Source organism: Leucoraja erinacea, chromosome 3, assembly GCF_028641065.1.
Source record: "Leucoraja erinacea ecotype New England chromosome 3, Leri_hhj_1, whole genome shotgun sequence".
In the NCBI taxonomy this organism is placed as follows: domain Eukaryota; kingdom Metazoa; phylum Chordata; class Chondrichthyes; order Rajiformes; family Rajidae; genus Leucoraja; species Leucoraja erinaceus.
In genome coordinates, this window is record NC_073379.1 from 96,352,351 (window position 1) to 96,377,520 (window position 25,170).

General features: G+C 42.1%; 1 long non-coding RNA gene across 1 annotated transcript in view; it reads left to right on the forward strand.

Moving 5' to 3' along the window:
* The first annotated feature begins 4,790 nt into the window (after positions 1-4,790).
* Positions 4,791-25,170, forward strand: part of LOC129695853 (uncharacterized) — a 79,369-nt gene continuing 58,989 nt past the window's right edge. The window contains exons 1-2 of the long non-coding RNA XR_008723238.1: positions 4,791-5,403; positions 10,336-10,428. This is a non-coding gene — a long non-coding RNA (uncharacterized LOC129695853). The remainder of the gene's footprint in view (positions 5,404-10,335; positions 10,429-25,170) is intronic.

A 25,170-nucleotide genomic window follows, 5' to 3' on the forward strand; every position in this document is an offset into this window, starting at 1 on the left:
TAATAAGTATCTTGATGTATATAATGGATATTCTCCAGCTTCTGAAACTCTTAAGGGAATGTAAATGTCTCAAAACTCATCTTCATAATCAAATAACTTTTTTAATATTCTGCATTAAATAAACATGTTGCTAGCAATGCAAAGGCATGGCAATAAGTTGTAAAATACTTTAGTGGCAGAAACAAAACCACCTCGTGGGCATAAAGCTGGCAGGGCTCATACAATTGGATTCATAATGAAAGGTCAAGAAATGTAGCACAGATGATAATAGCACACAACTGCTATAAGCTAATTGATACATTAGAATGATCCTTCAACAAAGTTTCAAATTTAATAACATTCTTGCATTTAGTATGCTTCCGCAAGCTTCCCTGTAAACTAAGATAAAAACACAATGGGGCTTGAGGGGCTGATTTGACCTCTCCACTTGCTTCAGTGTATATCTCTATCTCCGTCTTTTTCTATGAATTAGCCTGCATCTCTGTTCATATTAATCTCATCCCCATTATAAATATATATATATATTAATGAGCCACTCCAACCTCCCTACTTGTTGTTTGTTTCTCTTTACCTTTTTTTATGGGCTATGTCTCTCTACTTGCTTCAAGTACACACAGATGCAAAACACAGTATGGAGTAGAATCTGAATTTTGGACAAAACAAACAAGGAAGTGTGCTGAACTCCAATCATTCCACTAGTACATCATCTGCACATTTATCGGACTTGAGCCTCTTTTGATTCTGAGGAATCCTGGATGTGATGCAATGTGGAGAGGAGAGGTAAGGTTGAACAGTACAATACCAGGCTAGTAAAAGCCATGATATCCTTATGAACCCAGGAAGGACAGCCTTACTCCATCCAATTCCTATAAAATACAAGTTTGAAATGGTTTGATGATTGTTCACTGCTGTTTTCAGAATTGCTAAATTATATCAGATATGTCATACAGACTTCACATGAGCTCCTTAAAACTATACCCAGCAGTGTCATCTGAATCCAATTTGCCAGCCTTAGCCGGCCGGCATGATTCAAGCTGTAATCTCACCAGGGATAGAATTAAACTATATATATATAGTTTAATCCCCGCCACAATAACTATATATATATATATATTGGCGGCACCTGGTGGCAACCCAAGGGCACAACGAACCATTGGCTCTAGAGGGCGGCATCTTGCTGTGGGAGGCCTAGTCATGGGGTCAGTACCTGAGTTGGTATTTAAGGCCAAGCAAAGCCCGTGACCTTTGAGGAGTAGGGACCTGTATTGGAGAGAATAAACATGTCTAATGCACGCAACTCATGTCGGATTAGTTTTTCGCTGGACTCCCTCGTGTCCCCGCCACAATATACATATATACACTAGACTAAGTGGGACACGTTGGGTCCCATGTTCACATGGGAGGGCTGGTCCCCCAATGCAATATTCTACCTCTCCTCCAATTCCAATATTGGTGTGTGTGTGTGTGTCTTTCTGGAGCGCTATTATAGGTATTGTGGGCTGAAGGGACTGGTTTCCAGAGGGCCAGTATGGACATTGTGGGCCAAAAGGATTATTGGGCTGGCAGCTCAGTCACTCAAGAATGGTGGGCTGGCAGCTCACTGCACCAAAGTCAAGTGCAGTTTCATACCATTTCAAGCAGTGTGCAAGGCCATCAAATTCAAATGCAGTTTCATACCATTTCAAGCAGGGTGCAAGGCCACCAAATTCAAGTGCAGTTTCATACCATTTCAAGCAAGGTGCAAGGCCACCAACCCAAGTGCCGTTTCATACCATTTCAAGCAGGGTGCAAGGCCACCAAACCCAAGTGCAGTTTCATACCATTTCAAGCTGGGTGCAAGGCCACCAAAGACAGAGAGTTGTGACCTTTCCCTCCCCCATCTTGAAGAGACTGAGCCACGCCCATACTTCTGGGTTTTATAGTCCCTTCCCCTCCCACTAGAATGGGTGTGGCCTTTATGATGTGATTGACAGGGGAGATAATCTCAACATTCCTTAAACACTAATAATTATTTTATTTTTCATCGATGGTCAAAAACCTTCGGCACCTGATGAGCGGAGGGGAACTCTGAGTAAGTTGGCCAAAAGTGGTAGCGTTTTTCTAAAATCAATATACAGTGCAAACAGGAAGTGGTCAAGTTTAGACTTTTAATTATATAGATTTACAATACACATTTTCAAACCAACCACATTTTCAAACCAAACCACATTTTCATTTTCAACCACATTTTCAAACGAACCACATTTTCATTTTCAAAGTTCATTTTCAAACCAACCACATTTTCAAACCAACCTCATTTTCATTTTCAAACCAACCTCATTTTCATTTTCAAACCAAACACATTTTAATTTTCCATCCAACCACATTTTCATTTTCAAATCCAACCACATTTTCGTTTTCAACCACATGGTTCATGTTTTTCAAGCTCAGGCTGAGAGTCGTGATCACGTCTATGAGGAACTCTGAACATCCGGGTTTTATAGTCACTGACCAAGGGACGTCTACACAACATTTTTAAAACATTAATAAGTTTTTTATCTTTTATCGCTGGGAAAATTCCTCTGGCCCTGACAGCTGGAGGGGGACTGAGTGAGATAGCCAAATATCACAGCCTTAAGTGGTAGCATTTTTCTAAAATCAATATACAGTGCAAACAGAGGGTTCAAAGACTTTTAATTACTTATATTACTAAAAGCAAATGCTTGACGCTTTTGGCCGACTGTGCTGTGATTTCCGACAGAACGGCGTTACCTACGGCCGTCATTTTTGGCCACCTCGCTCAGAGCCCCCCTCCACCTTACGGGTGCGGAGGATTTTTCCCATCGATGACAAATCAGAGGGATATTAATGTTTTAAAAAATTCACCATTCTCTCTGCTGCTCCTACTGGAGGGAGGGGGAGGGACTATAAAACCAGGAAGTGGTGTGCCTCACAGTCTCTGCAAGATGGATGAAGCCAAGGATCACGTCTATGAGCTCTGAATAACACTGACCAAATGTCTACACAACTGTGAGTACCCTGTGAGTGCAAATGGTGGCTTGGGTGCTTTGGCGAGGTTCAAAGGCACTACTTACTGCAAATGCACTTACTTCCTGTTTGCACTGTATATTGATTTTAGGTACAACGCTACCACTTACGGCTGTGATTTTTGGCCATCTTACTCAGTCCCCCCCTCTGCTGAGCAGGTGCAGATAATTCTTCCCATCAATGAAAAATAAAAGTGTTATTAGTGTTTAAAAAATGTTGAGAATCTCTCTCCTGTCAATCACATCCTGAAAGCCACACCTTTTCCGGTGGTAGGGGTTATAAAACCCGGAAGTGTGGGTGTGTCTCAGTCTCTGCATGATGGGGCAGGGAGAGGTCATGACTCTGTCTGAGCTGTGAATCAACTGAACACACTGAATGTCTACTGAACTGTGGATTTGGTGTTTTGTGTGGTTTTATGGTGGTTTCACCCTGCATGAAATGGTATGAAGCTGCATTTGAATTTGGTGGACTTGCACCCTGCTTGAAGTGGAATAAAACTGCACTTGAATTTGGCGGCCTTGCATCCTGCTTGAAGTGGAATTTCAAGGAATAGTCATGAGTCAACTGTCAGCCAAGCAGCCGTGAGTGAGCTACCAGCAGATCAGGCTTGAGGGACTGAGCTGCAACCCAAGAACCCATACCAGCACTCCAGAAAGCCCCCCGACTGGCCATCAATATTGGAATTGGTGGAGAGGTGGAATATTGCGTTGGGGGACCAGCCCTCCCGTGTGAACATGGGACCCAACGGGTCCCACTTAGTCTAGTATATATATATATATACACACACTTTTTTGTCTGTCTTTTTCTTGATGTCTGTTGCTCCACACCTGATTCTCTCCACCTGAGGCTATTTCTATTTATCTAACTTCTTCTCACTTTCCCTGTCTCTCATTTTCATTTATGCTCTGTGTGTCACAGAATGGTCCAATAACTCACACGTGAAGTGTGGTGTTATTCAGTGTTGTTGGGTGTAGGGGATGGAGAGCAGTTACACAATGTAGAAGAGTGCTTCTATTACTGGTGTTGTTGGGTGTAGGGGATGGATGGGGATGGAGAGCAGTTACACAATGTAGAAGAGTGCTTCTATTACTGGTGTTGTTGGGTGTAGGGGATGGATGGGGATGGAGAGGAGTTACACAATGTAGAAGAGTGCTTCTATTACTGGTGTTGTTGGGTGTAGGGGATGGATGGGGATGGAGAGCAGTTACACAATGTAGAAGAGTGCTTCTATTACTGGTGCTTCTGTTACTGTGGTGCTTGTGTCATGTGGCTACCTTAATCAGAGACAAACTATCAACAAATAACTTACGAATTTGGAAGTTGTGCCAGATGACTTGCGTAACATTTTACCTCTGCAAACCAGTTGACCTAACATTACTTTCTAGTTTAGTTTTGTTTAGAGATACAGCACAGAAACAGGCTCTTTGGCCCACTGCATCCACGCTGACTAGCGATCCCTGCATGCTAACGATATATTACACATACAAGGGACAATGTACTTGTACGCATAACATTTTACCTCTGCAAACCAGTTGAACTAACATTAGTTTCTAGTTTAGTTTTGTTTAGAGATGCAGCACAGAAACAGGCTCTTTGGCCCACTGCATCCACGCTGACTAGCAATCCCTGCATGCTAACGATATCTTACACATACGGGACAATTTACAATTTTACCAAGCCAATCAGCCTACAAACCTGTACGACTTTGGAGTGAGTGTGGGTGGAAACTGGATATTCTGCAGAAAACCCACGCAGATCACGGGGATAAGGACAAACTCTGTACAGACAGCACCCGTAGTCAGGATCGAACCCACGCCTCTGGCGCTGCTAGGCAGCAACTCAACCACTGCGCCATCATGCCACCCTAATGGGTCTGGATTGAAATCAGGTCTTTGTCACTGTGTGGTAACAGCTCTACCGGCTGTGCCATGTGCCACCCTATATAAGATGAAGACTTAGATTTATACAAAAATAAATTGCATTAGACAAATCAAATGAAACTTTGTGAAAAAGGTAATAGAGTACATGTTATTAGAAAACACCACTCATGTTGTGTACATAAATGTTAACTTTACAAGATGCCACAATGGAGGCTCATTGATGAATTTTAAAGACCTGGCATTAACAGGGAAATGGTTAAAGGACACAAAACAGAATTGAGTTATTAACAAATGCTTTGCCATTTGAAAGAAAGGAATTACCCTGAAGGTCAATACTGGAGCAATTGTTCTCCAGAAAATGCAAACGAACAGGAAGTAGCAGAAGCTAAGCTTGGCTAAAGGAATCAGCAAGACATATGTAAGCAGAATGTGTTAGTTTGGCTCAACGCGTTTGGCTGGGATAAAGACATTGACATTTCCTTTTTAAGACATTGAGGTAAAATTTATATTAATTTACTTAATTTTACTTATTCACTACTAAGGATCATCTAACTTTATTTTGCAGGTTTAAGGCTGTGGTGTGTAATTAATTTACTATAATAGAGCAATATCTTACAGTGGTATTCTTGCCAATGGTGGTGTTGAAGGGAGATAGTGTTTATGTAGCTTGTTCAGAGTAAAAGTGCCATTGGGGCTGTAAGGGAAGCAACGAACGAGAAGTTCAGCATAAAGCAGACAATGATAAATTCTCAGCAGATCAGGCAGCATTTGTGGAAAATGAAATAGAATAAATCTTTCAAGTCAAACACCTTCATCAAAGCATAGTTTGTCAAGGATCAGTTTTTTATTTAACCCAAATTAATTCTTGCATAGTTAAATAGATTTATTTTAAATTTTTTGTGAGAACGTATTGCCAGTGGGACCTCAGGTGAATACTGCTCACAATCTAAATGTTACAGATATTATTAACTGGATTTATAATCCAGAGAATGAGCCCGGGTAATTCGGATTTCACAGCGACAACTGGGAAATGTAATTCCACATAATTAAATAAATCTGGATTAAAATGCTCACATCGTTGATGGTGTTCATGAAACTACTTGATTAACATGAATATCTTTTATCCTTTAGGGAAGGACACCTGTCATGGTCTGCCCATGAAAGACACAAAATGCTGGAGTAACTCAGCGGGTCAGGCAGCATCTCTGGAGAAAAGGAATAGGTGATGTTTCGGGTCGAGACCCTTCCCCAGGTTCCAGAATCTGAGTTAGAGTCTGAGGAAGGGTCTCAACCTGAAACGTTACCTATTCCTTTTCTCCACTGGTGCTGTCTGACCTACTGAGTTACTCCAACATTTTGTGTCTATCTACGGTGTAAACCAGCATCCGCAGTTCCTACCTACACACATGGTCTGCCCATGATCTGGCCATGAATCCAGGCCCAATGCAGGTCTCAGACTTGCAGGATATAGGGGGATGGGCAATAAATGCTGGCATTGCCTGTGTCAGCCATAGCCCAAGAGTGAACATCAATAAGGGACAGCAGTGCAGGGAAGCAGCAAGGTGGAATATGATTTTCTTCAATGTCTCCAGCGACTGTAAACTTGCCCACATGCTGGAGGTTTTAGGTTCTGGAGCCAAGAAACTATGTGCTCGAGAGATAGCTTTTCATATTCTGCAACAATAGAGAGGATGCAATGCTTCTGAATCATAACCTGCTGTATGTGGTACAATTTAAGGGCAGTGTTAGGTATCAAGATACCACAATAGTGTAGATAGAGTGGAGCCAGTCACCAACCACAGAGGTTTTAGATGTAGAACAGTGCAGAGAAATTATGGAACTGACCAATAAACCCATGGACATAAAAATGTATATATTGGAGACAGAGATTGTAGACCTCTAAATAATAGACTACCTAGAGGGGATTTTGTTGCATTTCGTTGTCTTTTCGTTGTCTCTGTACTGTACACTGACAATGACAATTGAAATTGAATCTGAATCTGAATCTGAAGAGACAACACAAGAACTAGTGGTACTGATTACTGATAAGAAATGAGGCAAATTTTGCTTTATTTTCATCCGTTGATCAGAAGTCCTCAATGGTATCCTAAAATGATAGGTAAATGGATGAGGTTTAAACCCATGTCATAGGCAACAGAGTTAAAGACTGATGCAGAGAGTTTATGGAGTTTGTTACTGGATTCTTGATATTCTTGACTCCTGTCGGTGAAACTTCACATGTGTGTTATTTTCAGCACCACCATTACCGGATGTATTTGGAAGAGAATTATTAACAGGCAGCCCATGCCTGGTTTTGAGAACATTTGAAGTGTATTTAGGCAAGTGTTAAGCAACAATAGTGTTGAGGGACCACTAACTACACAGTGCAATAGATAATAGACAATAGACAATAGACAATAGGCACAGGAGTAGGCCATTCGGCCCTTTGTGCCAGGAACACCATTCATGTGATCATAGCTGATCATCCACAATCAGTACCCCGTTCCTGCCTTCTCCCCATATCCCCTGACTGCACTATCTTTAAGAGCTCTATCTAACTCTCTGTTGTAAGCATCCAGTGTATTGGCCTCCGCTGACTTCTGAGGCACAGAATTCCACAGATTCACAACCCTCAATGTGAAAAAGTTCTTCCTCATCTCTGTTCTAAATGGCTTACCCCTGATTCTTAAACAGTGGCCCCTGGTTCTGGACTCCCCCAACATCGGGAACATGTTTCCTGCCTCTAGCGTATCCAAACCCTTAATAATCTTATATGTTTCAATATGATTCCCTCTCATCCTTCTAAATTCCAGAGTATACTAGCCCAACTGCTCCATTCTGTCAACATATGACAGTCCTGCCATCCCAGGAATTAACCTTGAGAACCTACATTGCACACCCTCAATAGCAAGAATATCCTTCCCCAAAACTGCACACAATACTCCAGGTGTGATCTCACTAGGGCCCTGTACAAATGCAGAAGGACCTCTTTGCTCCTAAACTCAACTCCTCTTGTTATGAAGGCCAACATGCCATTCGCTTTGTTCATTGCCTGCTGTACTTGCATGCTTACTTTCAGTGACTGATGAACAAGGACCCCCAGATCCCGTTGTACTTCCCCTTTTCCCTTGACACCATTCAGATAATAATCTGCCTTCCTGTTTTTGCCACCAAAGTGGATAGCCTCACATTTATCCACATTAAACTGCATCTAATGCTTCTGCCCACTCACCCAACCTGTCCAAGTCACCCTGCATCCTCATGGCATCCTCCTCACAGTTCACACTGCCGCCCAGCTTTGTGTCATCTGCAAATTTGCTAATGTTACTTTTAATTCCTCCATCTAAATCATTAATGTATATTGTAAATATCTGCGGTCCCAGCACCGAGCCTTGCAGTACCCCACTAGTCACTGCCTGCCATTCTGAAAGAGACCAGTTAATCCCTACTCTTTGTTTCCTGTCTGCCAACTAATTTTCTATGCATGTCAGTACCCTACCCCCAATACCATGTACCCTAATTTTGCCCACTAATCTCTTTTGTGGGACCTTATCAAATGTTTTCTGAAAGTCCAGGTACACTACATCCACTGGCTCTACCTTGTCCATTTTCCCAGTTATATCCTCAAAAAATTCCAGAAGATTAGTCAAGGATGATTTCCCCATCGTAAATCAATGCTGACTCGGACCGATCCTGTTGCTGCTATCTAAATGTGCTGCTATTTCATCTTTTATAATTGACTCCAGCATCTTCCCCACAACCGATGTCAGGCTAACTGGTCTATAATACCCTGTTTTCTCTCTCCCGCCTTTCTTAAAAAGTGGGATAACATTATCAACCCTTCAATCCACAGGAACTGATCCTGAATCTATAGAACTTTGGAAAATGATCACCAAATCGTCCACGATTTCTAGAGCCACTTCCTTAAGTACCCTGGGATGCAGACCATCAGGCCCTGGGGATTTATCAGCCTTCAGTCCCATCAGTCTACCCAACATCATTTCCTGCCAAATGTGAATTTCCTTCAGTTCCTCCATCACCCTAGATCCTCTGGCCACTAAACATCAGGGAGATTGTTTGTGTCCTCCTTAGTGAAGAAGGATCCAAAGTACCTGTTCAACTCGTCTGACATTTCCTTATTCCCCATAATAAATTCACCTTTTTTAATATTCAAGGGTCCAACTTTGTTCTTAACTAATATTTTCCGCTTCTCATACCTAAAGAAGCTTTTACTATCCTGCTTTATATTCTTGGCTAGCTTACCTTCGTACCTCATCTTTATCCCCGTATTGCCTTTTTAGTTATCTTCTGTTGCTCTTTAAAAGTTACCCAATCCTCTGGCTCCCCGATCATCTTTGCTATGTTGTACTACTTCTCTTTTATTTTAATACTGTCCCTGACTTCCCTTGTCAGCCACGGTCGCCCCTTACTCCCCTTGGAATCTTTCTTCTTCTTTGGAATGAACTGATCCTGCACCTTCTGTATTACTCCCAGAAATACCTGCTGGGGTATCCTTCCCATCAACTTTGGCCAGCTCCTCCCTCATGGCTCCATAGTCCCCTTTGTTCAATTCCAATACTGGCTCTTCCGATTTTCTCTTCTCCCTCTCAAATTGTAGATTAAAACTTATCATGTTATGGTCACTACCTCCTAATGGCTCCTTTACCTCGAGTTTCCTTATCAAATCCGGTTCATTACACAACACTAAAGCCAGAATTGCCTTCTCCCTGGTAGGCTCCAGTACAAGCGGCTCTAAGAATCCATCATGGAGGCACTTTACAAACTTCCTTTCTTGGGGCCCAGTACCAACCTGATTTTCCCAGTCTACCTTAATCCTAACCCTAACCCTTCCCGTATGTTGAAATCTCCCATAGCATCCAGAGCATTACCCTTGTGACATGGCAATTTTAACTCTTAATTCAATTTGCACCCTATAATCCAGGCTACTGTTTGGGGGCCTGTAGATAAATCCCATTAGGGCATTTTTACCCTTACAATTCCTCAGTTCTATCCATACTACATCTCCTGATTCTATGTCACCCCTCACAAGGGACTGAATTTAATTCCTCACCAACAGAGCTACCCCACCCCCTTTGCCCACCTGTCTGTCTTTTCGATAGGACATATGACCTTGAATATTCAGTTCCCAGCCCTGATCCTCTTGCAGCCATGTCTCTGTAATTCCCACAACATCATACTTGCCAATTTCTAACTGAGCTTCAAGCTCAGCCACTTTATTTCTTACACTTCGCGCATTCATATACAACACTTTATCAGTGCTTACCTGGGATATTGTCATCGTAATTGTTTTCCAAAGCAGTCCCATTGTAAGTACTCGCAGAAAAGAGTTTATGAAAAAGTAAAAAAAATGTTTCTGCATTCATAATATGACAATCTTAATAATAGATACATAAAAATTATTAAATAGGCTTTCAAACCTTGGGAAAATTGCTGCTCCTGCAATAATCAACAATAAAGCATCAAACCTATTCGAGAGAACAAAGAAGATCATAAAATGCAAGTAAGTGTATACACACAAAGAAATGGTATGGAATCTAAAATTACTAATTTGTGAAGTAATCCTTTCAAATGGTATTTTGATGCACTCTGGTCATGGGAACCTGCCACACTTTGCCTGTAGTCCCAGTTTACAGCTGCCTATAAAAACCATGAAAGAGAAATAGAGATTGCGGAATTTTTTTTTTTTTTTTAATCAAAAATATTTATTCAAATATTAAAATAGTAATTACAATACAATAAAACAAAACGCCACCATAATACAAGTCGAAACAAATATGCTAAGCCACTGCTAAACAACTATATTGCAATCCTTGTCCAGGATACATTCAACCCCCCTCGGTGCCCAGCCGTCGCGGAACTCCCTCAGGGTGCCCGTAGACAGGGCGTATTCCATTTCCATCCGCACCCGGGCATGGACGTATCCCCGGAAAAGGGGCAGGCAGCCAGCTCGGGTAGAGCCCTCCTCCGTCTGGCGACTTGACTCGCGGATGGCCAACTTGGCCATCAGAAGTTCTGTTAGCAGCTGTGGTGAAAACAATCAAGTTAATATTTCAGACTCACACTGGGCATCATTACAAATAAACAGCATGAACAGATAAAAAGAATATATTTAAATGTTTACAACAAAATCAGAAAGCACAAACATGCATATGCACATGTCTCCGTACATACACACCCACTGTCTTGCATATGGAGAGAAGGAATGGGTGACGTTTCAGACAGAAGAAGGATCTCGACCCGAAACGTCACCCATTCCTTCGCTGCAGAGATGTTGGTTATCGCGCTGAGTTACTCCAACATTCTGTGTCTATCTTCGGTGTAAACCAGCATCTGCGGTTCCTTCCTACACAGAATTAAGAGGTGCAGACTTTAGCAGCTGAAAAAGCCTGAAACAACAGCTTGAAACAAGGCCACCATACCAGCATAATGTGCCATTAAGAAACATCCGATGTTTCCTTTTCCCCTGAGGTCAGGGGACTGCATCAAACCTGGTAGAAAGCAAGAGATTGGAAATTCATGGGGAAAATGTGTACACTGTCCACCAACAGAGCCTAATGTCGCTCATCTTACCCTTTGGTTGTGTGCAGCCGAGTCAGAATGGAAGGTTGGCAATAATGTCAGAGCCTTGACTTGTGTGATAGGAGGAAAGCGGTGACTGCCTGAACTATTATCTACCTCATTGGTGACCCTTGGACTATCCTTGATCAGACTTGGCTGGCTTTACCTTGCACTAAACGTTATTCCCTTATCATGTATCTGTACCCTGCAAATGACTCGATTGTAAGCATTTATTTGTCTTTCTGCTGACTGGATAGCACGCAACAAATGCTTTTCACCGTACCTCAGTATATGTGACAATAAACTAAACTGAACTGAACTGATGAGCGTGTTGGCCACAAACAAATTCCAACGGTTGTCACAGCAGTCTCCTTCCTGTTAGAGAATTCATTTTGTGAAAGGTTAGAGGCACACCTATTCAGACAAGGGATTCAACATAGATCGCAGTTGATCAGAGGCATGTAACTGCCATAAAATGTACAGTATGGTTTGTTGCAAAGATAATGATGGCATTTGATTATAGGCGACATTAAAACATAAATGTGATAACAATGCACTGTTTGTAAATATCAATTCTATCATCCTATGAGGTTCCTGTGCAATTCATATTAAAGCAAGAATATTAGTTCTTTGTAGTTTCAGTTAGCTTGGACAGAGAGAAAGACCTTTCCATTTTACCCATCGTGCACCAATGATATTGGTAACGCTTTAGCTATCAGAACGCAGTCGTTGAGAAAAAAAGAATCTACACAAAATGCATGTGTTGAAAAAATCTGTAGGAAAAGAATAAATTAAAAAAACACACACTAAGTTGCATTTGTTCACTGTTTTCTCCTGCTTATCAATCCCCCCACTAAAAAACTCTACATATTTACTGCTTAATCCAATGCTTTGTGTTTTTCTGATGAGTTAAGTGTCTGGTTACCTGTGTGTCTTGCTACATTGTGGGGCACAGCATGTGACAGCTGCATCCAGGTGCACAAAAAAATGAACCAACTGATGAGCAATATGGAAATCAGTGCATCTACGTAAAAGGCATTAAACGCACAGAGCAACATTCCAGAGGTAATCAATTGTTGGCCGGTCTTAATGGCTTTCCTGATTTTATATAGGGAATCATAAGGAGGGAAGAAGATAACACGTTATTGCCTTCCATCAGTGCGCTGTGGTGGATGTTTATGTTAATTTTTATGTAGTTGTGTGTATTGGTGCTTTTTTGGTATCATAATCATACTTTATTAGCCAAGTATGTTTTGCAACGTACGAGGAATTTCATTTGTCATACAATCATACCAATAAAAAGCAACAGAACACAAAATACATTTTAACATAAACATCCACCACAGTGACTCCTCCACATTTCTCACTTTGATGGAAGGCGAAAAAAAGTTCAATCTCTTCCCTTCTTTGTTCCCCCGCGGTCGGGGGCCTCGAGCCGTCCGCTGACGGGCTGATCTTGGCTCCGTACGGGCGACATTTGGGCCCTCACGTCAGATAGATCAAGCTCCTACATCCCCCACGCCGGGCGATCTGACCCCGGGCCGGGGCTGGTCGAAACCTTCTGCATCTTTTTGAGTGTCCCGACATAGGACTCTACCCGAGACTGCGAGCTCCTCGATGGTGAAATTCGTAGGCCGTGGTTGGAGCATCGATCCCAGGCAAGGGATAGGCTCCGATGGTAAGTCCACATCCCCGGGGTGGGGCTCAAAGTCAGTCCAGAGCGAGGCCACCAGCTCCATGATGTTAGGCCGCAGTTCGACCGGAGATACGATCTGGAAAATAATCGCATCTCTGGCGAGGTAAGAGATTTATTTTAAGTTTCCCAGACACCCCTTGTTATGCCTCTGTCCCACTTAGGAAACCGGAGATTTTTGTCAGTCTCCCTAATGGTCGAAAGTGGTTTCCGCTTCTTCTATGTTCTGCCGATTATTTCAAAAATTCAAAACCGGCTGCGACTATAAATAGATTGCCGTTTTAAAAATCGTTAATATTTTAGTCGAAGCCGGTTGCGATGGTAGTTGAAGGTGGTTGCTGGAGGTTGCAGGTAGTGGAAGGTAAGACCTTCAGAACATAGAAGAAGCGGAAACCACGTTCGACCATTAGGGAGACTGACAAAAACCTTTGGGAATCGCACGGAAACCTTGGGTGGGGCGCAAAGTCTCCAGAGGTTTCCATTCAGGTTTCCTAAGTGGGACAGGGGCATTAGTGTCTGTGAGTTAATAACATTCATTAACATTGCATGATATTTTGAGGGAGGACATTTCTTACCTGCTGGCTTGAAGGGCCGAATGGCCTCCTCCTGCACCTATTTTCTATGTTTCTATGTTTCTATATATCCATGCTATTTTGTCAGTGTACCCAAGTTAGAGCATTGGTGTGATGCCAAAAATGTATCTCCAGAATGTTTCCAACCACATTGGTCTGAATCATAACTGTACCTGTTCAGCCACAGAAGAACCAGCTTTTAATATCATTGAATACTAAACCATATAACCATATAACCATATAACAATTACAGCACGGAAACAGGCCATCTCGACCCTTCTAGTCCGTGCCGAACACATAATCTCCCCTAGTCCCATATACCTGTGCTCAGACCATAACCCTCCATTCCCTTCCCATCCATATAACTATCCAATTTATTTTTAAATGATAAAAACGAACCTGCCTCCACCACCTTCACTGGAAGCTCATTCCACACAGCTACCACTCTCTGAGTAAAGAAGTTCCCCCTCATGTTACCCCTAAACTTCAGTCCCTTAATTCTCATGTCATGTCCCCTTGTTTGAATCTTCCCTACTCTCAGTGGGAAAAGCTTTTCCACGTCAACTCTGTCTATCCCTCTCATCATTTTAAAAACCTCTATCAAGTCCCCCCTTAACCTTCTGCGCTCCAAAGAATAAAGCCCTAACTTGTTCAACCTTTCTCTGTAACTTAGTTGCTGAAACCCAGGCAACATTCTAGTAAATCTCCTCTGTACTCTCTCTATTTTGTTGACATCCTTCCTATAATTAGGCGACCAAAATTGTACACCATACTCCAGAATTGGCCTCACCAATGCCTTGTACAATTTTAACATTACATCCCAACTTCTATACTCAATGCTCTGATTTATAAAGGCCAGCACAGCAAAAGCTTTCTTTACCACCCTATCTACATGAGATTCCACTTTCAGGGAACTGTGCACAGTTATTCCCAGATCCCTCTGTTCACCTACATTCTTCAATTCCCTACCATTTACCATGTACGTCCTATTTTGATTTGTCCTGGCAAGATGTAGCACCTCACACTTATCAGCATTAAACTCCGAAGGGCAGTTTTAATGCTGTGTATTTTACGTGGCTGCACTGCATTTCGTTGTCTCTGTACTGTACAATGCACAATGACAATAAAGTAGAATCTGAATCTGAATCTGAATCTGAATTTCCATTTGGTATAATGCAAGAAACTGCATACACACTGTTGGTAGAACAATGACATTGAAAGACATTTGACAGGTACAATGATAGGAAAGGTATGGAGTAGACACAGGCAAGTGGGGCTTGGTTCTTGGTTCTTGGTTTCTTGGTCCTCCAAAATATTCCAAATGGAATTTAAACTGGATGTGGTGGAGGGAGGACTTAAGCCATAGAAACATACAAAAAACATAGAAATTAGGTGCAGGAGTAGGCCATTCGGCCCTTCGAGCCTGCACCGCCTTTCAATATGATCATGGCTGATCATTCAACTCAGTATCCTGTACCTGCCTTCTCTCCATACCCTCTGATCCCCTTAGACACAAGGGCCACATCTAACCCCCTCTTAAATATAGCCAATTAACTGGCCTCGACTACCCTCTGTGGCAGAGAGTTCCAGAGATTCACCACTCTCTGTGTGAAAAAAGTTCTTCTCATCTCGGTTTTAAAGGATTTCCCCCTTATCCTTAAGCTGTGACCCCTTGTCCTGGACTTCCCCAACATCGGGAGCAATCTTCCTGCATCTAGCCTGTCCAACACCTTAGGAATGTTGTAAGTTTCTATAAGATCCCCTCTAAATCTCCTAAATTCTAGAGAGTATAAACCAAGTCTATCCAGTCTTTCTTCATAAGACAGTCCTGACATCCCAGGAATCAGTCTGGTGAACCTCCTCTGCACTCCCTCCATGGCAATAATGTCCTTCCTCAGATTTGGAGACCAAAACTGTACGCAATACTCCAGGTGTGGTCTCGCCAAGACCCTGTACAACTGCAGTAGAACCTCCCTGCTCCTATACTCAAATCCTTTTGCTATGAAAGCTAACATACCATTCGCTTTCTTCACTGCCTGCTGCACCTGCATGCCTACTTTCAATGACTGGTGTACCATGACACCCAGGTCTCGCTGCATCTCCCCCTTTTCCTAGTCGGCCACCATTTAGATAATAGTCTGCTTTCCTGTTTTTGCCACCAAAATGGATAACCTCACATTTATCCACATTATACTGCATCTGCCAAACATTTGCCCACTCACCCAACCTATCCAAGTCACCTTGCAGTCTCCTAGCATCCTCCTCACAGCTAACACTGCCCCCCAGCTTAGTGTCATCCGCAAACTTGGAGATATTGCCTACAATTCCCTCATCCAGATCATTAATATATATTGTAAATAGCTGGGGTCCCAGCACTGAGCCTTGCGGTACCCCACTAGTCACTGCCTGCCATTGTGAAAAGGACCCGTTTACTCCTACTCTTTGCTTCCTGTTTTCCAGCCAGTTCTCTATCCACATCAATACTGAACCCCCAATGCCGTGTGCTTTAAGTTTGTATACTAATCTCTTATGTGGGACCTTGCCGAAAGCCTTCTGGAAGTCCAGATACACCACATCCACTGGTTCTCCCCTATCCACGCTACTAGTTACATCCTCGAAAAATTCTATAAAATTCGTCAGACATGATTTACCTTTCGTAAATCCATGCTGACTTTGTCCAATGATTTCACCACTTTCCAAATGTGCTGCTGTCCCATCTTTAATAACTGACTCTAGCAGTTTCCCCACTACCGATGTTAGACTAACTGGTCTGTAATTCCCCATTTTCTCTCTCCCTCCCTTCTTAAAAAGTGGGGTTACGTTAGCTACCCGCCAATCCTCAGGAACTACTCCAGAATCTAAAGAGTTTTGAAAGATTATTACTAATGCATCCACTATTTCTGGAGCTACTTCCTTAAGCCTGAAAGGGTTATTGGGAAGAAAGTGCTACCTTAAATTTAGTTGCATCTGGTTGTGTAACTATAGTAGGGTGGAGATTATTCCATGCTTTAATTGTGCGGGGGAAGAACGAATTGCTGTACACATCTGTCTTTGTAGCTGGAATCACAAATTGGATTGAATGCCCTCGTCTGTTCCTAATTGGTTTGGGTTTGGCGTAGGTCTTGTAATCTGTGTCGAGCTGACCATTTAACATTTTGTAAAAACAGGTCAAACGGTGAGCTTCACGTCTGTCTTGGAGAGGGTTCCACCCCAGAGAATTCAGAAGTTTGGTAACACTCGCTTCTCTCTCATAGGTTGGAGTGGTTAGGAAATTTAGGCAGCATGGACGACCCTGAGAAGGTCACACCACCATACAACCTTCACTCTTTCAGCTACTAGGCAGCGTTGATAAAGAATTGATGCTGAAAAGAGAGGAGCAGTTGATAGATTTTCTCATCTTCCCCTACCAGGTGAAGGTTATGGATACTGGACTATACATGGTTTTCCACAGCTCAATACACACAGGAAGTAATCTTCTTTTAGAGTCATGCAGCATGAAGCACATACTTCAGCCCAACTGATCCATGCCAACCAAGATGTCCCATCTAAAGTGGTCCCATTTACCCTCATTTAACCCAAATCCCTTTGAACCTTTCCAATACATATATCTGTCAATTGTTATTGAACCTGCCTAACTACCTCCTCTGTAATTGTTCCATACAGCATACAGCTTGTTCCATACACTCACCACCCTCTGTCAGAAACACTACCTCTCATGTTCCTATTAAATTGTTCACCTCACACCTTAAACCTGTGACTTCTGGTCCTTGTACAAAGGGCACCCATATCAGGAAGATGACAGGCAGGTGTCTACAAGGGAATGAGTATTTTAGTTTTTAATTTTGAGCTTTAGAGATACAGTGTGGAAACAGGGCCTTTGGCCCATCAAGTCCTCGCCGGCCATCAATCACCCGTACGCTTGTTCTGAGTTATCCTACTTTCGCATCATACACACTAGGGGGAAATTGTACAGAAGCCAATTTACCTGAAAACCTGCATGTATTTGGAATGTGGGAGGAAACCAGAGCACGTGGAGAAAAGGAGAACTTACAAACTCCATTTAGAAAGTAGCTGTGGTCAGGATCGAACCCGTGTCCCTGATGCTGTGAGACAGCGGCTCACCCACTGTAGCTGTGAGGTGTGTGTGCAAAAGTCACAATAACCACATATTTTTTCAGTTGCAATTCAGCAGTGAGTACTAAAGTACCATATGTGACATTTCTCTGCAGAGATGTTACAGAGATAGGTTGAATAAGTTAGGTCTTTATTCTGTTACAGAGATAGGTTGAATAAGTTAGGTCTTTATTCTCTGGAGCGCAGAAGGTTAAGGGGGGACCTGATAGAGGTCTTTAAAATGATGAGAGGGATAGACAGAGTTGATGTGGACAACCTTTTCCCTTTGAGAATAGGGAAGCTTCAAACAAGAGGACATGACATCAGAATTAAGGGACAGAAGTTTAGGGGTAATATGAGGGGGAACTTCTTTACTCAGAGAGTGGTGGCGGTGTGGAATGAGCTTCCAGTGGAAGTGGTGGAGGCAGGTTCATTGGTATCATTTAAAAATAAATTGGATAGGCATATGGATGAGAAGGGAATGGAGGGTTATGGTATGAGTGCAGGCAGGTGGGACTAAGGGGGAAAAAAAAAATTTGTTCGGCGCGGACTTGTAGGGCCGAGATGGCCTGTTTCCGTGCTGTAATTGTTATATGGTTATATGGTTAGATGTCCTGAAAGCATCCAAAGACAAGGCTTTGGTGGAAGATGGCATTCTTGGCATTGACATTGAGAGCCATTTATTTCTGACTGAAAGTTTGTCTTCCACCTTTGAAAACCTCAAGTACAATGATTAAGTTTGTGGATGTTTGTGATAGATTTTTAGCTGAAGGAATCAAAGACAATGGGAATGATATAGAAAAATTGATCTGAAGCCAATAATTATATCAGCAAAGATCGAAATGGTAGAGCGAGTTTGAAAGGTAGTAAGGTTAGCTTCTGCACCCAATTCTTATGCTTTAATAAATGCAATGTTATTGATTGATAAGACCACAAGGGGCGCCGAGGCGATGCAGATTGAGATGAGAAAAATATTTTTTACACAGAGAGTGGTGAATCTCTGTAGTTGTAGTTGCTGTACAAATAATGTAGTTGAGGCCAGTTCATTGGATATATTTAAGAGGGAGTTATATGTGGCCCTTGTGGCTAAAGGGATCAGGGGGTATGGAGAGAAGGCAGGTACAGGATACTGAGTTGGATGATCAGCCATGATCATATTGAATGGCGGTGCAGGCTCGAAGGGCCGAATGGTCTACTCCTGCAACTATTTCCTATGTTTCTATGTTTCTATGATGGCTGCCCTGCCGGCAGTCTGTTTGATTTTTCATTCTTTTTGCTATTTTCTAGTGTGTTAAAAGTTTGCTTTAATGTTCTTCAGTTTGTTTTATGTGGGGGAGGGGGGAGGGAATCAGGGGAAACTTTTTTTCAAGCTCTTACCTTCCTGTAGATGTGATTAATTTTCGGATCACATTCTCCGGGCGCTCTGCGGCCTTCCATCGATGGAGCTGGAAGCCTTCTCGGACATCCGTGAGCCCCACGTGGGAGCTGACCCCTTGCCTGGGATCGCTCCCACCGCAGAATCAACATCAAGTGTTTGCAATCTCTGGTGAGGCTAGTCGGGAGCTCCAACATCGTGAAAGGTTCGACCAGCCCCAACGCGAGGTTCGATCGCCCAGCGCGGGGGAGCTGACATCCCCCCGATGTGGGAGCTTGATTGCCTCGATGCGGAGGGCCCGAACGCCGCCAGTTACAGGAGTCAAGATCATCCCGTCAACGGGGGCTCGAGGCCCACGACCGAGGAAGAACAGAAGGAAGAGACTTGAACTTTATTTCGCCTTCACAGTGAGGAATGTGTAGGAGTCACTGTGGTGGATGTTCATGTTAAAATGTGTTTCTGTTTGATCTTTTGCTTTTAATTGTATGACTGACCTGACCAATGAAATTGCAAAACATACTTGGTGAATAAAGTGTGATTCCGATTCTGATTCTGATTCTGAATAGATTACAATAGTGTATGAAATTAGAGTGTAATTCTTTAGCAGCCTCTATCAATGCTTCAGTTAATTCCATGATCAGGGAGTTGTATCTGTCTGTGTTGTATCTGTGTGTGCTGCACAGTCTATATCTAATGGATAGAATAAACATTCAATATCTTAAGAATAAACAAGTATACAAGAAAACATACTATTTATTTTTCAGATGATCTTCGCCTAGAGAGAAGCACCCATCTCATGTTAAAACCAGAACCCAAGGCTGGCACTAATTGATACACTCACCAACAACATGGCAGTATCATGCTTCTAAGAAGCAAGAGTGCACTTCAAGCTGTGTGTTTGGGTGGGATGTTGTATCTTTTGCCACCATTTCTCCTTGAGGAGGAAATTGAATGTTCCTCTCCCCTTGCAAAAAAAATGCTCATTAACTGCTCAGAATGGAATAAAGAGAATGAATGGGCTTGGCTGTGCAAATCTCTCTTTCTTGGGCAGGAGATTATTGCATTTCTTCTATTTTTGTGCTAGGTTATTTCCAAGTGGATCTGTGAATATGTATTGTGTTGTCCCGAAACCTGGTCTTGTACTCAGAAATTGATCTTGAATAACTTAGTCACTTACTAACCACAGGCCCACTGCTAAGAGCTTGCATATGCACCATCCAAACCATTCAGTTTACGTGCATTTCTTAATAAAACAATTTCACTGTTCCCTAGAGCAGCAACTTTAACACAGATCATTTCACAGATCAATGAAAAGTATATAAAAATGTATTGGATTGACATTCAAGCGTATTTGCATGATTGTTATTGTGTCAACTGAGCTAAATAAGTAGGCTCCCATTGTCAAAGGGCAGTCTGTGGTGACAGTATGTGGGCTGCATAGCAATTCAATACACTGGGAAGATGATGGAAGCTAAGGAATTGAGGCATTGGTGTGAACGTCTTAGATCATATACAAATTTACCAAGATTTATGGTTTTAAAGCACTTTAAGGTAGCAACATGTGGAAAGTTTGCGAGGAAATTGTGGAGGCCCTCACAGAGATGTTTGCATCATTGTTAGCTACCGGTGAAGTTCTGGAAGACCCGAGGGCGGTTATTGTTATATACGAAGGGCAGCAAAGATAAGCCAGGGAACTATGGGCCAGTTAGCCTGACATCTGTGGTGGGAAAGTTGTTGGAGGGGAATCATAGAGACAAGATCTACTTGCATTTAGATAGGCATAGACTGATTAGGGACAGTCAGCATGGTTATGTTTGTGTTATGACTTGGATGTCATTTGGACATTTGCCATATTTGGATAGGAAGGGTTTGGAGGGTTATCGGCCAACTGCTGGAAAATGGGACTAGCCTAGCATTCCAACTTGGTCGGCATTGACATGATGGGCTGAATGGCCCCTTCCATGCTGTATGTTCTATGTTGTTCTTGTCCTATGTTTGATGCATACTATTGGTATGTTCTTGGGCATTTAGCTACATTGTAAAATGTCTCGAGATAGCCCTACAATTTTCTAATATATATATATATATGTAAATACTTGAGAGAAAGAGTAATGTAGACAATTCAGATAAACAACTGCTGTCACTCTACCAGAATAATTATAATTGTTATCACAGCAGGCTAAAGCATATGTAAAATAGGCAGTGAAACCTTTGATTTATATATATATTCATTTTTGCTTATACTCATTTGCAAACATTGCAAATGTTCTTTCTAATCTCTCTTCATTGAAAGAGCTCATCTAGTGGTTTGACTGCATGCATTAGAAGCTAATGCTTTTTTCTTCTCATGAATGGGCAGGGGATACCAATCCTTTAAAAAAATATATAATCATCTTGGCTGAACAACGTAGTGCAAGGAATGTGAGGCACTCTTAGATATATTGTTCTAAGGACAAGGATGTTGTGTTACGGCCCACTTTCCACTTTTTTTTTTTTAATGATGCTACAAGATTCTTTGACATTACTTGCAGAAGAAAATTAAGTTCTTCAGCCGGCATGCCACTCGGAAAAGATGCTCTTGAGATTGATTCATTGAATTATTCTTTTGTTGTACAGCCTGCTTCAATCTGCCAACAGCCAATGCAACAAAAATGTTGTCTGAAAAATGTGAATGCATTTCAATGCATGGGAAGTAAAAACTGAGAGGAGATTTGCTAGAGGTACATAAAATGATGAGTGGTAGTGGAAAGTTGTTCCCGTCAGTGGACGGGCCGAGAACTAAATGTCACAGGTAAAAAATAAAAGGAGAAAGGGATTATTTTCATGTGGCGCGTTGCTGGAATCTGGAATGCGTTGCCTTCAGATATGGTGGGGCAGATTCTAGTGTGGCTTTCAAGAGAGAACTTAACAAAAAAAATCTAGTGAAGGAAACGTTGCAAGTGGGTAGAATCAGAAAGATACTCTGGCAAAGAGCTGCTGTGGAACGTTTTTCCTTCCATTATTTATTATGTAAAATAATATGTGTGTTATGATTGTGTTTATAATTTGTTTGGTTGTTTTGTTGTTTGTCTTTTGCACAAAAGTCCGCGAGCATTGCCACTTTCATTTCACTGCACATCTCGTATGTGTATGTGACAAATAAACTTGACTTAACTTGACTTGACTGTGACAAAATGGGCAAAATATCTCCATTCTCGACTGTAACCATTCATTGAATTACCAGAAGATCCAACAAATAATTAAGTACTAAACTTGTTTTCCTCAACCACTTTCTATTCTTTCTTCACTGTAGTCTCCAGCCACAGGTCATAAGAAATATGAATACACTATGTGTGCAAGAAGAAGTGTGCATGTGGGTCTTCGAGGGGACAAAAAAATAATAGAGTAGAGTGGGAATGAGATCATTTTGAGCTTCCGAGAGCAGTATTTTTAGTCATCTCGAAAATAGGTCCTCCCGCCTACCGAGTCCGCACCGACCAGCGATCACCCCTACACACTTCTATCCTACACACTAGGGACAATTTACAGAAGCCAACTAATGTACAAACCTGTACATCTTTGGAGTGTGGGATGAAACCGAGTTCCCAGAAAAATCCCACGCGGTCACAGAGAGAACATACAAACTCTGTACAAACAGCGCCCATAGTCAGGATTGAACCCGGGCCTCTGGCGCTGTAAGCTGCCGCCCAATTGTTTCCACTTACTTCTTCTTTCCACATCGACCTGCAGTTTTATTTTCAGTTTCAAATGCACTTACAATTGATTTTTGGAAGTTGTGATCGAATCTGCTTTCATCTTCCATTAAGGCTGTGAAATTCAAATCGCAACATCTCACTGCTTAACAATATTTGTTCTCATCGTTCCTCTGGTTCTTTAGCCAGATGGTGATATATTTACTATTTAATTTCTGATCAGCTCACAGGGGGGTTTGTGCAGATTGGCTAGCAGTTTTGTATTAAGTGCCTTATGTGCAGTTTTGCACCACAGCCGTTAACCTGTTTACAATGGACAGAGCATCTGATATCTTTTGTTTATATGCTGTAGGGCTGAGATCCCAGGCTGCTGTTACTTTCTATCTAGTCACCAGGTGGTTTGAGAAACTGGCCTGTGGTGAGGGGTGCTAACTTCTCCTCCAGTTTTCCATTTCCAGCTGTTCAGAAGCATCTGGCTTCTTCTTGGTAGTTCTGCATGGCAGCACAACTAATATCAGAAACTTTCCGCATAAAAGCATCTCACCACGGTACAGGTGGTTGAATGGATTGTACCATGGCTCTGCTCCCAACTCCGTCACAATAAGCTTCATATGACGTGGCAATCAATCATTACAACTGTGTTTCTTACCAGAAGATAATCTCAGAGGCACTTTTTTGAGAAAGCAGGCTGTCAGAAAATTGACGATTTTCCAAAACCTTGGTCTTTGCACTAAACCATTTCGCTCAGCAAGAAATTCCTAAATTGCTAGGAATATATAAATGGGACTTTCTTTAATCCCAAATAAACACCTTCTGCTCTGAGTGGAGCTGAACACTCATGTGTTTAAGATCACCCACAGGAAGATTTGGAAGTTTTCTTTTCCACCTGCTTTTCCTTGCATGTGGCAGCTACGAGATGCTGCAAATGCTGATCAACTAGCAAATAAAATCAGGACTATGCAGAGATTTTTTTTTTGACATCTGAAGGCAGAGCCGATCCAATTCGTTTCCTCAGCAGGTCATTGGAACTGCTCCAAACACTGTTGATTGCACTCACTGAGCTACAGGAAGCCATCAAAACGGCAAAGCTAAACAGCAGAAAAAACTGCCAACAGCAAAGAGACTAGGACACAGATCCGAAAAACAATTGACATCTGTTTTGACTAGGGCATGAGATAAACAGAAGGAAAAAAAGGAAATATAGTCAGAATCTGTAAGCACAGGCTGACGACAATTTAGTGAGAATTTCGTAACTCATTCCGATGGTACAGACATCCTCTGTAGCATGGTTTCTGGGTAGTGACTGCCCTTCTGTACTTAGTCCTTGTGACTGTTCTTAGTACAAAGGGAAAAAAAGTACAGGAAATGCTCTGCCAGTCACGCAGCATCTATGGAAAGAAATACTGAGTTTATGTTTCTGTTCGATGGATTTGTTGACCTGAAACATTTGTTCTATTTCTCTCTCCACCAAAATAGCATGACCTGTTCAGTATTTCCAACCTTTTCTGCCTTTTAAAAAAAATTTAGGTCACCAGCATCCACTGTGTTACTTTTTGCTTTGAGCCATCCTTCATATACGATTCCAAGTTTTCAGTGATGCCTATCATTGCTGTCAACCTTGATCCTGTTGAAATGCATTCACCTCCAAAGCACAAGGGTGTACCTTCAAGTTTGACTCTGGAGACTTCAATTCAAAGTCTAGGCAGTCATCTTGTGTCACTGTGTGAATTATGAAGACTGTGAGATGAGATGTTAGACTGAGGCCCCATCTGTCTACCAGATATATATTTTTAAAAACTCCTGTGGCATTAATTCAAAGACCAGGGGAGTTAGCCTTCGTGTCCTGGCCAATATTTATCATGAAGAAACAGATTATCCGATCATTACCTCATAGCTTTTTCGGGAACCTTGCTGGGTGCAAATTGAATACAGCATTTGCTACACACTATAACACTTCTGAAGCACTTAACCAGCTTTAAAGTGCTTTGAAACACATTGAGATCATGAAGGAGTAACGGAAATGCAAGTTTTTCCTTTCATCGTGAGGAATGAGAATTGCAATCATGTCTAACCTCGCGCACACACACAACTAGTGAAGTGCCTGTCTTGGTAAACATGCTAGGATGGAGATCATGGGTTCCTGCTAGCTCAGAATGATGATAGTCTAACTCTGCATGCACTGGCACATGCAACTGCGGTCTTGTCATCTCCTTGTAGCTCTGATCAATTACTCAATATC